The sequence below is a fragment of the Gekko japonicus genome, unplaced genomic scaffold (assembly GCF_001447785.1).
Source record: "Gekko japonicus isolate JY-2015 unplaced genomic scaffold, Gekko_japonicus_V1.1 scaffold404, whole genome shotgun sequence".
Lineage (NCBI taxonomy): Eukaryota > Metazoa > Chordata > Lepidosauria > Squamata > Gekkonidae > Gekko > Gekko japonicus.
The window spans coordinates 1,063,327-1,077,984 of NW_015174854.1; positions in this window are offsets into that span (position 1 = coordinate 1,063,327).

Consider the following 14,658-nt stretch of genomic DNA (forward strand, 5'->3'; position numbering starts at 1 on the left):
CAGGGTAGTGTGGGTAAGAGAGTGGAATCGGTGAGCACCTTAAGGCATTTTCCCATTGGGGGAACAAGGGGGTCATCAGGAATGGCCTTCGGGTTTTACAGTCCAGGGCAGGGAATGATGATCACCTCTGTGAACCTCTTGGGCAGGCTCCTCCCTGCAAGTTGTACGGCTCCGGGGATAGGCGCTCCTGGGTGGCAACCAGTTTGCTGGGCTGCCGATCGTGAGCCAGACGGGTGGCTCAAGACTGGGGCTGTTGACTCGCCCCATGATGGGCAAGGAGGCTGATTGGAGAGTGCCTTGCCTGCTCTGCACTTGCTTAGCTTTTTTTCCCTTGCTGCTCCCAATTTGTACTTCTGCAAGAGGAGGATACAGTTTAAAGGGTTGTTTGGGAAGTTGGTGGTGGAAAATGCTGTCAAGTCACAGCTGATTTATGGCAATGCTGTAGGGCAGGGGTGTCAAACTCATTTGTTATGAGGGCCGGATCTGACATAAATGAGACCTTATTGGGCCATGCCCTGTGTGTCATAAAATGTAATGCCAGGCAGTGGAGATATAAACTTTATAAAGGACACAGACAAACACAATTAAAGATGTTTTAAACTTTAAACAGAACATGCTTAAAACACTAACACTCTTGCAATATTTTGTCGATGTAACAGTCTCTGATAACTGACACCTCTTACTCTGAATTATTGCATCAAAATGTCTGTGCTGTAGCAATCTTGAGTATACTGTTCAGGTGTGTATCTGTAAGCTGCAAACCTACTTTTGATTTAGCAACATTACAGAAATCTGATGCTCAGAGCTCTGAGCCCAGGACCCAGGGCGTTTGAGCCGAGCACCTGGCAATTGGTTGCAGGGTGGAATGGCACGGATTCCATAGTACTCCATGAACTCCTGGAACTCTGCCAGTAAACTGCATTTATTTGGAATTTTATTGTATTTTATCTATGTATTTGCTGGTTTTAGAACTGTATGTAAGCTGCCCTGAGCCGCTTCGGCGGAAGGGCAGGATAGAAATCTAACAAATAAATAAATAAAGTAAAAGCTGTCCCGTTGTCTGTTACTAGAGATTCTGGGATGCCGTGTGTGCTAAAGATCCACCATACTGCCCTAATGGAGGACCTTGATGAGGTGGATGGCACGGGTACCACCTCCAGCCACTTGGAGTAGGCGTCCACTATGATAAAAAAAGATCTGTCCCTGGAAGGGGCCTGCAAAGTCCAGGTGAAGCCTGGTCCAAGGTTTGTGGGACGATTCCCAAGGCTGCACTGGAGCTCTGGGTGGTTCTGGATGGGACTCTTGGCACGTCTGGCAGTGCTTCACCCGGTCCTCGATTTCCCCGTCTAATCCCAGCCACCATACATAGCTTCTCGCTAGCGCCTTCATGCACACAATTCCAGGATGCGTGTCATGAAGTGCCGTGAGTACTTGCTGGTGCAGCAGGGGGGTATTACTACTCGGCTTCCCCAGACTAGGCGGCCCTTGTGGGAGGACAGTTCGTCCCGCCAAGATGAGAAGGTGGTGAATTCCAGTGGGCCACCCCCTTCCCAACATTCACTGGATTATGGAGAAAGCAAGAGAGTACCAGAAAAATATCTACTTCTGCTTCATTGACTATGCTAAAGCCTTTGACTGTGTGGATCACAACAAACTATGGCAGGTCCTTAAAGAGATGGGAGTACCAGACCATCTCACATGTCTCTTGAGAAACCTGTATAAGGGTCAAGAAGCGACAGTTAGAACCGGATATGGAACAACTGATTGGTTTAGCATAGGAAAAGGAGTACGACAAGGATGTATATTGTCACCTTGCTTATTGAATATATATGCAGAGTATATCATGCAAAATGCTGGCCGGGATGAATCACAAGCGGGAATTAAGATTGCTGGGGAAAAGAACAACAACCTCAGATATGCAGACGATGCCACTCTAATGGCAGAAAGTGAAGAGGACCTAAAGAGCCTCTTGCTCAGAGTAAAAGAGGAGAGCGCAAAAGTGGCCTTGAAACGCAACATCAAAAAAACTAAGATCATGGCATCCGGCCCCATCACTCCTTGGCAAATAGAAGGGGAAGTCGTGGAAGTAGTGACAGACTTCACGTTCCTGGGATCCCAGATCACCGCAGACTGTGACAGCAGCCATGAAATTAAAAGACGCCTGCTCCTTGGGAGGAAAGCGATGGCGAACCTAAACAGCATGATAAAAAGTAGAGACATCACCCTGCCAACAAAAGTCTGCATGGTCAAAGCAATGGTATTCCCAGTAGTCATGTATGGCTGCGAGAGTTGGACTATAAGGAAGGCAGAGCGCCGAAGAATAGATTCTTTTGAACTATGGTGCTGGAGAAGAGTCTTGAGAGTCCCTTGGACTGCAAGAAGATCAAATCAGTCAATCCTAAAAGAAATCAACCCTGACTGTTCCCTGGAAGGCCAGATAATGAAACTGAAGCTCAAATACTTTGGCCACCAAATGAGAAGGGAGCACTCACTGGAGAAGACCCTGATGCTGGGAAAGATTGAAGGTCAAAGAAGACGGGGACGGCAAAGGATGAGATGGTTAGACAGTGTCATAGATGCAACGAAAATGAAATTGAGCCAACTTCAGAGGACGGCGGAAGACAGGAAGGCCTGGCGGGAGCTGGTCCATGGGGTCGCGAAGAGTCGGACTCGACTGTGCAACTGAACAACAACCCCCTTCCCACCCAGTCCAAGACCCGGGCGAGGACGCGATCACGGGCAGTGTGTCAGGACACCTTGGCAACCTGTACTGGGCGGTCTGGCAGGTTCTCCAGCAGGGTGACAAAGTGTGCCGAGGGCCAGTCGGGGTCACATGACGGTAGCGGGAAGCAGCTGAGTGTGTCTGCATGGCCCATCGCCTTACCGGGGCAGTGGACAAACGCATACTGGTACCTGGCCAAGAAGATCAACCAGCGGAGAACCCGGGGAGACAGCACCTGGGGGGTCTGGCAGTCTGGGGTGAGCAGATGCAGGAGTGGTTTGTGGTCCGTGACCACGGTAAAAGGCTGGCCGTACAGGTAATCGTGGAATTTATTTATTCCAGCCACGATTGCCAGGGCCTCCTTGTCCATTTGCACATAGCTGTGCTCAGCTGCAGAAAGACTGCGAGAATAATACGCGACGGGAACCTCCCGCCTGTCTGCCAGATGATGCCTCAGGACCGCCCCAACCCCATACGGAGAGGCGTCGCATGCCAAGACCACCGGGAGGGATTCGTCAAAGTGTGCCAGAACCGCTTTGGATGTCAGCAATTCTTTCACTGCCCGGAACGTGGCAGCGTGGCGGGGGGGCCAGGCCCAAGGAGAGTGCTTATCCAGGAGGCGATGGAGGGGTTCTGCCACTGTGGCCTTGTGGGGCAGGAACAAATGATAAAAGTTCAAAAGGCCTAAGAATGCCTGAAGTTTGGCCTTGGAGGAGGGGGTGGGCACTTGAATGATGGCCCGAATTTTGTCCACTGTGGGGTGGATGCCGTGGGCGTTGACCGTGAACCCCAGAAATTCCACCCATGGCACCCTGAGCAGACATTTCTCCCTCTTGACCTTCAGGCCAGCGTTGTTGAAGCACTTCAGGACCTCCCGCAGACATGACACGAAGGTCTCAGCGTCAGGGGATGCTATTAGAACATCGTCAAAAAACGGCCGGACCCCGGGGATACCTTTGAGCAAACAGTCCATTAAATTCTGGAAGATCCCTGGAGCCATGCTCACCCCAAACTGTAACCACCTGACCTTGAATGCCCCTCTATGAGTTACGATTGTCTGAGCTTCCGTGGTTGCATTGTCTACTGGCAACTGCTGATAGGCCTGTGCCAAATCTAACTTGCCGAAGATTTTTGCGCTAGCCAGTGATGCGAGGACATGGCTGACGACAGGGACCAGATATGCATGATCCTGAAGGGCTTTACTAATTGTACACTTATAGTCTGCGCATATCCGTACATCCTCGTTAGGCTTAATAGGCGTGACAATGGGGGTCTCCCATCTGGCGTTCAACACGGGCTCCAACACTCCCTGTTCCACCAGTCAGTCTAGTTCCTCATTTATTTTGGGCTGTAGTGCAAACGGGGTGTGGCAGGCTTTCATGCGGATGGGCCGTACCGCGGGGTCAAGGTCAAGGGAAACTGAAGGGCCCATGTAGCAGCCAAGCATACTGTCAAATACGGCTAGGAATTCATCACAAATGTGGTTAAAGTCCAGTGGCCGTACCTGGTTTACCCCAGTAACCCCGAACCCCAGGGATCCGATCCATGACAGTCTCAGGAGACTGGTGAGCCTGCCTTCCACAGCCAACAATTCCAGCACTCCATCAAAATCCTTGTACTGGACTCTGAATTTGCCCCACCCCTATGGCTACAGGGTTCTTCTGGAAGTCCCATAACGTTAAGCCACACGGTTTCTGGAGGAGGGGTTTCCTGTGGGGACAGAGCCTTCTCAGAGTATCCGCCAAAATGATTGAGAAGGAGGATCCAGTGTCCAGTTCCATCTCGCATGGGGACCCCTCTATGTGGACCGTGACCCGAATTTTATTGGGGACGTCCCGGGGCAAATTCAGTACCTTATGCTCCTGGTTGGTGATCATAATGTGGAGGTCCGTTGCTTCTTGCTGGTGCGCCGCCGTCCGCTGTTGTGCTCCTCGGGACCGACAGACTCATGCCAGATGGCTGGCTTTTCCACAGGTCCTGCAGATCATGTTGCGGAACCGGCAGGACTGACGCTCGTGGTCTTCCCTACAGCTGGCACATTTCGCTGAGGCGTATGATTTGATGGGCGCTTGGCCGGTTGATCTTGCTGGTGGAGCCGTTACCGTAGGGGTGCGTGAGCTGCGATGGCCTGGACACTGTAGTTGCAGGATCTCATCGTCATCTGAGAGGTCCGAGGTGGCGGAAGAGGCTGCTAGGTGGACTGAAGATGGTGGTGGATGGTCCCAGTGAGACCTCTCGAATGCAGTGGCCACGTGGAGTGCCATCTCTAGTTTTAGGTTGGCCATCCTGATCAGTTTGCGGCGGAGCTTGTGGTCTCGGATGCCGCAGACGAATTGTGTAAGATTGATGTCCTCCAAATCCTGAAACTCGCAGTCGATTGCAAGTTGGCAAAGCTCAGCCATGTAAACGGTTGCCACTTCTCCCGGCTTTTGGGTGCATGCTAGCAAATCTATGCGCTTGGCCATCTTGATCAGTTTCGACGCAAAGTAACCTGTGAGGGCCTTGATGATGTCATCATACGGGGTCTCGGCCAACTTCTTTTGAGCAAGGCGGCCCTGGGCCAGGCAAATGGTGACTACTCCACATGTGCTGAGGAGTAGAGCCCATTTCTTGCCTGCGTCAGCGACCTCCTGGTAGGCGAAGTTGGTGAGCTGCTCCATCCACGCTTCCCAGAACTCAGGTTGTGCGGAGCTGAAGAACTTGAGTGAAGTGGGGAGCAGTGTCCTGGGGAGCGGTGCGTGGTGCTCATGAGTGATACGGGGTGCAGCGGCTTCCAATGGATCGGTGCTCGGTGCTTGGCAGGGGGAAGAGTCAGGCTCGCTCATTGGGATCCCACCTTCATCGCCAGTATAATGTACTGAGTCCAGATGTGTTGATAAGTGAAACAGCTCATAATTTATTTCAGCTCGAGAAAACAAGACAAGGAAAACAGGACCGGAGGCCTGCTTATATTCCTATAGTGAACCACACCCAAACACACACCCACAACCGTGATAGGATTATTTATAGTGCATATGCATTCTATAGGTCATTCTAGGATCCTGACTGCCCAATTGGGTGTGTTCTAGGATCCGTGGTGGCTATTGTCTTGTAGAGCAAAGCTTAAGCCGTTCGCGTGGCTGTGTGTGGACCTGACCGCGTGCGCGGTCTATGTAAAAACACAACACAGACCATCTAGTCCAACCCCCAGCCCAATGCAGGACCAGCCTAAAGTATCTCTGACAAATATTCATCCAGCCTCTTCTTGAAAGCTGTCAGTGAAGGGGAGCTAACCACTTCTCTAGGCAGCTGATTCCACCTTTGAACCACTCTGACTGCGAAAAAGTTTTTCCTAATATCCAGCTGATATCTTTCGGCAAGTAATTTAAACCCATTGCTTCAGGTCCTATCCTCTGCTGCCAACTGGAACAGCTCCTTGCCCTCGTCCAAATGACAGCCCTTCAAATATTTAAAGAGAGCAATCATGTCCCCCCTCAATCTCCTCTTCTCAAAACTAAACATTCCCAAGGCCCTTAGCCTTTCCTCGTAGGGCTCAGTCTCCAGACCCCTGATCATCCTTGTCACTCTCTTCTGCACCCTCTCGGTTTTGCCCACATCCTTTTTGAAGTGAGGCCTCCAGAATTGCACACAGTAGCCCAGGTGCAGCCTGACCAAGGCGATGACCTCCTGCGATTTCAATGATATGGCCCTTTTAATACAACCCAAGACCTCCTCCTCCTCCTCCTCCTCATCATCATCCCTCTCCCCACACAGGGCTCAGAACGGTTAACAAAATGCCACCGGGGAATGCAAGAAACACAATGGCATAAGACTTTCACACACCCCTCCAACTGCTTACTATGGCCTGAAAGCAGTTCTCACATTAGTGAGAGTGTCCGTGCATACAAGACAAAATGGGGTCCTCAACAACCATACCAGGAAGAAGAAACCATTAATCAAACCATGCTAGTTTTTTGCTTCATTTTATATGAGTTGGTGCCACATTCATTAGATCTCTCTCTCTCTCTGTATACACCTGCCAGATGCCAACATTCCTCCAAACTTTAAAAACAGAAGCTCAGGTGGGGCTATGAAGGCAGTAGCAAGCTTGCTTCTCAGTAGACACAGGAGTGACCACACACAGGTTTAGCCTTCACCTCCCCCAAGATGTGTCCATGTCATTTTAGCAGACCAAGAGATGTAGCTAGTCTGTGGTTTTTAAAAACAATGCAGCAGTAATTCAAAACAGTATGCACAAGTGAATTGTGGTTTTTTTAAAAAAATCAGAAAACCCATTTATTTGTTGATAACTGCAAAATGGGAAAGGTTCCAAGATTTTTCTCCTCCACTCTAAACAGGGCACGAATTCTTGCAAAACTATTAAAATGCTATGCAAAAACTACATTAACTCACCTTTATAATCTCTTGGCTGTCTTCCATCCCAGAAAGAAAAATCTGATTAAAAGGCTGCTCAGGAGGAAAACAACAAAACTAACTTGAGAGCAGAGCAGACCAAACTCAAACCGAGAAGCTGGTCAGGAAAGAAAGGAGCACAATAATACTTCAGGATATTGCTGTCGGAGAAAGGGCTGGCTGTATTTGAATTGGGGGCAGGGTTTCTAAATTGTTGCAGAGGCCGAGGAAAGGTCGAGGGCGAGGATCAGGTATAATTATCGACAAATCTATTTGAAATCAATGCGTTCCAGTTTTGGGCGGAATATTTTCATGATTATGCCACCTCCCTTCGCAAAAAGGGGGGGCTTTTCTGTTTAACAAGGTTAAAAGTCATAGGTGTATACTTATTTACTCGTTTCCAGTGGATCCAGACAGCCTGAAACAGCCACACCTCAGCACACAAAAGTTCTATGCGACTCAAGACACTATGCCACCTAGTGGCTATTGTGTGCAATGACACCAGGAACTGTAAGCAATTGCTACGTGGAACTTCTTAACAGGGCTGAATTTTAAAAATGAGCATTTTTTAATGGGAAGCTCTCATAGTGAATCCTCCAGCATAAGGACCACAAGGAGGGATATGTGCTTTACATCAAAAACCTGCACCTGTCATTTCCAGTGGTATTCAATCCAGTAAAATAAATACTTGGCATTTATTATAGGCTGCACAACATATATGTTCCTCGCAGTACTACCTACAGCAGCTCTGTAAGGTAGGCCTTCATTATTTCAGACTGTAGATGGGGTAACTGGATGCAAAACTACAGTTAGTTAGCATAGGGAGGTTTGTGGGAGCCAGGACAAACAGGGAAAAGCAAGCTAGACTTACAGAAATGTCCACTTTTACAGGATGCCTCATGGCTGAGAGAGAACGGGTTACTTAAGGTCACCTACTGAGCTCATGGCAATCCAGATCTGAACCAGAGTCTCCCAGCCAGTAGGGTAGCCAACCTCCAGATGGTGGTGAGAGATAGGACCATTCAGGATGGTGAAAACCAAGGCTGACCGTGAAGAGCTCCAGAAGGATCTCCACAAACTAGGCGAGTGAACAACAATGTGGAAAATGAAGTTCAGTGTTGGTAAGTGTCAGGTGATGCACACTGGGACAAAAAATCCCAACTTCAAGTGTAGGCTAATGGGGTCTGAACTTGGTGAGACTGAGAGGGAAAAAGATCTTGTGATCCTAGTGGGTAGCTTACAGAAAGTGTCAACCCAACTGAAAAAGGCAAACTCTATGTTAGTGATTATTACGAAATGGATTGAAAATAAAACGGCAGATATTATAATACCCCTGTATAGATCTACGGTGTGGCCTCATTTGGAATACTGTGTACAGTTCTGGTCACTGTATCTCAAAAAAGGCATTGCAGAACTGGAAAAAGAATAGGGGGGGGGGTGTTGTAAGTTAATCTCCAGTAGAAAGATCAGTGTGATCTAACTGACAGCTACCTGTCAGCAGGTGGTGTGATAAGACTGGTAGCCATGTACATCTCTTCTGATGAAACCGAGTGTCTGGCAAAGCAGTTCGTTTGTATATCTTGTGAATAAAACCCTTGTACATAGTGTACCACTGGACTGTTGCAGTGTGGTTACTATAAGGGGCAAGAACGGCAAGAACTGCAGCAAAGAGCTGGTAAGGCTGGGAGGCTGGAAAGTCCATAAGGGTGCTGACTTGCTTAAGGGCTGGTCTTGGACCGCTACACTCACGCAACAGGGGGTGACCAAGATAATTAGCGGATTGGAGCACCTTTCCTGTAAGAAAATGCTGACGAGTCTGGGACTTTTCAGTTTAGAAAAGAGATGACTAAGGGGGGGACATGATAGAGGTTTATAAAATGATGCATGGGATGGAGAGAGCTGACAAAATGAATTTTTTCTTCCTCTCCCGAAGTACTAGAACTTGAGGGCACCCAATGCAGCTAGTAGATTCAGGATGGATAGAAGGAAATACTTTACACAGAGAGTGATTAAAATGTGGAATTGGCTGCCAGAGGATGTAATGATGGCCACGGGAATAAACAGCTTTAAAAGGGAAGAAGAAGAAGAGTTGGTTTTATACCCTGCCCTTCACTACCCAAAGGAGCTGTGGTGGCTCAAGTGGTTAAGACGCTGAACTGCAGGCTGTGGAAGGACGGTAGTTCAGCAGTTCCAAGACCCGAGTTGCCGCATGACTGAGTGAGCTCCCGTCTCTAGTTCCAGCTCCTGCCAACCTAGCAGTTCGAAAGCAAGAAATTGCAAGTAGATAAATAGGTACCACTTCGGTGGGAAAGTAACAGCGTTCCATGCACCTTGGTGTATAGTCATGCCGGCTACATGACCACGGAAATGTCTTTGGACAGCGCTGGCTCTTCGGCTTTGAAACGGAGACGAGCACCGCAACCCTAGAGTCGGACTCGACTGGCTTTCGAGCAAGGGAAACCTTTACCTTTTACCTCACTACCCAAAGGAATCTCGGAATGGCTTACAATCACTTTCCCTTCTTCTCCCCACAAGAGACACCTGGTGGGGCTGAGAGCTCTGAGAGAGCTGTGACTGACCCAAGATCACCCAGTTAGCTTTATGTGTAGGAGTGGGGAATCTAACTCAGTTCTCTAGATTAGAGTCCTCCACTCTTAACCACTACACCAAACTGGCTCTTCAGTGGGAGGATAAGTCTATCAATGGCTACTAGCCATGGTGACTGAGAGGAACCTCCAGATTCAGAGGCACTAAACCTCTGAATCCCAGAGCCAGGAGACAACATCCGGGGAAGGCCTCTATGCCCTGTTGTGGCCCCTCCAGAGCAACTGGTTAGCTACCGGTGTGACACAGGATGTTGTACTATATGGACCATTGGTCTGATCTATCAGGGCTGTTCTTACATTCTCTCCTGGAGTTATAATTGATATCCAGGCAACAGAGATCAGTTCACCTGGGGAAAATGGCCACTTTGGGAGATGGGATCTGTCCCATTATACCCCATTTAAGACCCTCACCTCCCAAAACCCCCCCTCCTCAGGCTCCACCCCTAAAATCTCCAGGTATTTCCCAACCTGGAGCTGGCAATCTACCTGTCAGCTTCTCAGTTAGGTGGTATGGGTCTTCTTTAAATTCTGTTTTGATTTTGTTCTGTAATCCCTCTGGGTTGGAGTAGGAGCTCCAGGCGTCCTACCGAGCGCAGGGCTATGCAGGAACTGGAGAGGTCAGCCTAGGCCACTCCAATAGGAGCCACACAACAAAATAATTTTGCATAGCCTATCCGAGCAAGCAAAGACATGACCTAACCAGTTCCTGGATGACTTCCCCCCACTGAAGGAGAAAAGCAGGCACTAAGAGTTGTATCTTCCAGAAATATACCCATATAACTCTGTAATACTATATGGCAAGGAAAACCTGTTGCCTGATGACGTCAGGAAGGCTTCCACTCTCCCCATTTTCTACAAACTATTACACAGATAATAAGGCTGTACTGTGACAAAATGGACCAGTAAAGGGTTAGGGACTGTGACTACTGTGTATAGTTCCTACTATCTTATGCTGAGTAGGATCCTATTGTGTGGTTTTTGCATCATTTAGCATGTCACATTAATACTTATGCTTTGCTATCCTGTTGCATAATTTATTGGTTGACTGTACTGACTTACTCTGTGTAATCCACCTTGAATCCCAGTGAGAAAGGCAGACTGTAAATAAAATAAAAATAAATATTCGTTATGTGGCATGTTTTCAGAAAAGTGTTTGGCCTTTCTGCTGTTGTAGGCCCATCAGGGAGAACAGTCCACACATCAGTCCAGCAAACTCCACCCCCATCAGACAAGCTGGCTACTTCCAGGTGGATTAGCTGCTGCCCTTCATCTGGAGTCTGGTTGTGATTGTCACAGGTATCTCTTTTTGGGAGGTTAGTCAGGCCAAGATCTAGGAAGCTATCCAGTTACTTCCATTGTCAGCCTTTAGTCCACCAGAAAAGGGGGAGAATCAATTTATATGCTCATTCTCTTACAGAATAAAAAGATGATTCCAATGCATTGTGTCCTTTCTGTATTTTTTTAATTAGAAAAGCATATATACCTACAAAAATAAGTGCCAGGTTTTAAGAAACAAGCATGGATAAAAAATTATAGCAAACTCTTCGGGATCATGTCAAGCTGTCTTCCTAGTTGATTGTACCACCTCTTTTAAGATAAAAGTTTATGAAAACTTTCCACAAAGCTTCACAGAACAACATGCTAGGATGTTGTGACTCTATTGGCATCAACAATTTCAGTAAGCAAGGTTAGCTTCTTCAGCTAGGGACAGTGTGACCTCTGAAAACGCTGGTCTGTATTTTCAGAAATGCTGAGCAAGGCTGTCACCTACAATGGGGACTTTTAAAACCTCAGAAACCAGAGTAGTCAGGACATCTTGGATATTCTTAGGTGTCATTCTGTGACCCTATTATGATATGATGCTAATAGACTGTGGGCAGGTATGGGTCTCCATGTCTTTTGTTTAGTAGGTTATTCATGGGGGAAATGTTTCATCCTTGCTTTCACTCATTGAACACAGTAAGCCTGTCATCTCATGAAGGCAGATAATTATTTTACATGATAGAAAAAGCTGCTGGATGACGATTTGGATTCACTGGACACCCAGCTTCAGCTTTCTAGATTTCAAAGCGCCTCCTCCTATAGGCTCTCCTCTCCTTTGCCATCTCTGCCGAGATTGTCATGACATATTGACCTAGATCAGATTCACCCTGTACAAAACACAGGTCATCTGTTTTAATATTGAGATTTAGCTCTTTTTTGGCTCACATTTTTATAATTTTAAGGTGTCACAATTTTAAATAGGCAAAAATGGCAGGAGTAATAACTCAACTTTATAGCCAACAGAAGCAGCCAAAGCGGTTTACAATTAGAATCCATCACTCCAGCACATGTTGGAATGGCTAGAGGAAAACAGCAACATACAACAGAGCGTATGGGATATGTAATCCAAAAGGCTTAGTCAATGTGAACAAACCATCTGTGTGCCACTGAAAAAATAAAGATGTGTCCCAAAGTCTAGCACATTATCCTGTAATTGTCATCAGTACCTACTGAACTGGTCATATAGTTACAGCATCAGGCTGCCCTGAACAGATTCAAAGCTTTGGAGTGTGTTCTCTACTCCTAGATGGAAGTGCAATGTTTACAAACTTTCTAGAATCCTTGGAAGATTAATCAAAAGGGTTATTTTATTGGATGATCATTAGCAGATGGCCCAGAAAATAGTTTTGGCTCATTTTTAGACAAAAATAATCCAGTTTTGCTTGAGCTAGGGCAAATTATCAGAGCAGTTGACAGCAGACAGGACAACACTGATACCATTTTATCATTTTAATAGACACTGCCTTTATCAGAACAACCCAGTAATAGGCAATATTTACAGGATTATATAGTACTTGAAAAGCAAAATGATTCTAAAGTGCAAAGTCGCCTTTACAGTAATATACTGAAATTCAACTGCTTGTTTTGTGGACATCAGAAACTGTCACAGAAACACACAAGCAGGTATTTTCATTGACTACATAAATGAATCATATCTTTGGATGCACACGAAAACCACATGCTGAAGCCAGTCAGAGGGGCGTTCTTTTGGGCTGGTACATGCTAAATAGAGCCTTGGTATATATAACTAGTACTTCAGGAATGTTTACTGAAAAATAAACCACAGATTTGTGAGAGGCAGATATAGGGAACTGCATGCTTGTCACAGACAACTGCTGACAAATTATACTGAGATAAAGTAAAAGAAATAGTAAGAAAAACCTTCAAATATGCCCAAATGTCTATCACCTACATACCATAAATAGACAGTGTGCTGTGTGTGTGGTCAGCAAGCTTCATCACCACAATCAAAGGCAGCGGCATATAGACAGCATTTCTTGAACAAATTACCATAAAAGGTTTGCAAAAGATTTAAATCTTCTGTGCACTCAACTGCATTCCCAGACCATCTGTGGTATCAGAGCCACAAAGTCCCCCAAAGGTACCTATAAGAGGCAATACATCCTATCCAGGCCCACTGTGACACCAAAGCCTATGTGGTGAAAATGTGCTAGTAACTGTATGGTGTACACTACACTGTCAGTATAAATGGTTCACAAAGCCATACGTTAATTCTTATTACATTTTAAATTATGAAAGCATGAGGAAGAGCAGCTCACTATTCAAGATACGAACAGGTGTATCTATTTTAATACAGCAGCATTTATCCTTGTGCTGAATGACTGACGTCCCAAGCAAGCATGCCGCAAGTATACTGAAGATGTACACTGGAGGACAAGTACTTAACTTCAGAAAGGCAACCTGATAGTGAGCAGCATGATAAAATCTCTCGAGGTTGTGGGGAGGAGAATCATAATTACAAAAGAGAACACATACATACAAACATCTCTCGGGCTAAAAAAGGAGAGATCATGCTCTGTTCTGAGAGAACGAAATCCCACATCACTCAAGATTCAAATTACTGGTACAGACTTGAGAAACCGAAGCATTTAAACCCAATTTTACTTCGTTTTCACTTATTCTACATTGCCACTTGCTCAGTGGCCACCCAAGTCTTATTAAAGGTATCAGAAAGATGTGCTTACTCCCACGGGGAAGATTTAATACAGAAACAAGTCTCACCCTGTAGTTCTGGGCCGGCAAGGCTGTAAAGTGACATCCTCCCCAACATTCTACTATTGCACAAGGCAGGAACTATTTCAGGGCACTTGTATTCATCACTCATGTGCTTGGATTCATCATGTGCTTGAAAAGTACTCAAGATGCAGGAAACACAAAAGTGCAAGTTCTCTGTGCTAGACTATCCTTTTTTAGAAAACAAATTGTAAGTCTACCCTGCTCTCGTATGAGGCTCCCAGTGGTCTCCCGTCCAAGCTACTGATCAGATCTGTACAACTTGGTACTCCTAGGCCATTTATGAGGCCTGTATTAGGAAATAGCAACCAACAAGTAAAGAAAGCCTCTCTCTTTTTTTTACTGCCAATGTTACTTCTGGAATCCTGAAAAGAGGATTAAACCTGAAGGATGCTGCTAATGAGCTATACACAGTGAAAGCACACATACAGAAAACCCACATTTTGCCCAACTGGATTTTCACCTAGGGGCAATTTTGAGCAGGGAGCAAAAATCCGGAAAAATTATGCTAGATAATTTAAAGGTGAAGCCAGGGAGCCACAGATATTAAACCCATAATATCCCATCTATTCCTCCAATGACTTTAAAGTCCTTACCAGTTTGGAATGTGTCACCAGAAGCAAGCCCTGTGCTCTGAACACAAAGAAGTCTACTAAGAAGAAGGAGATGGGAAGAGGCTGGAAGCCCCACAACAGCAAGGCAAAAAACCCAAGATGCTAGTTGGGGCAGCTACAGAAGAACTGGCAAGATCTAAAGGACACACAGTACATCCTAGAGTAGCACACCATGACCTGGATGGCCCAGGGCGAGCCCAGTTTCATCAGATCTCAGAAGCTAAGCAGGATCGGCCCTGGCTGGTGC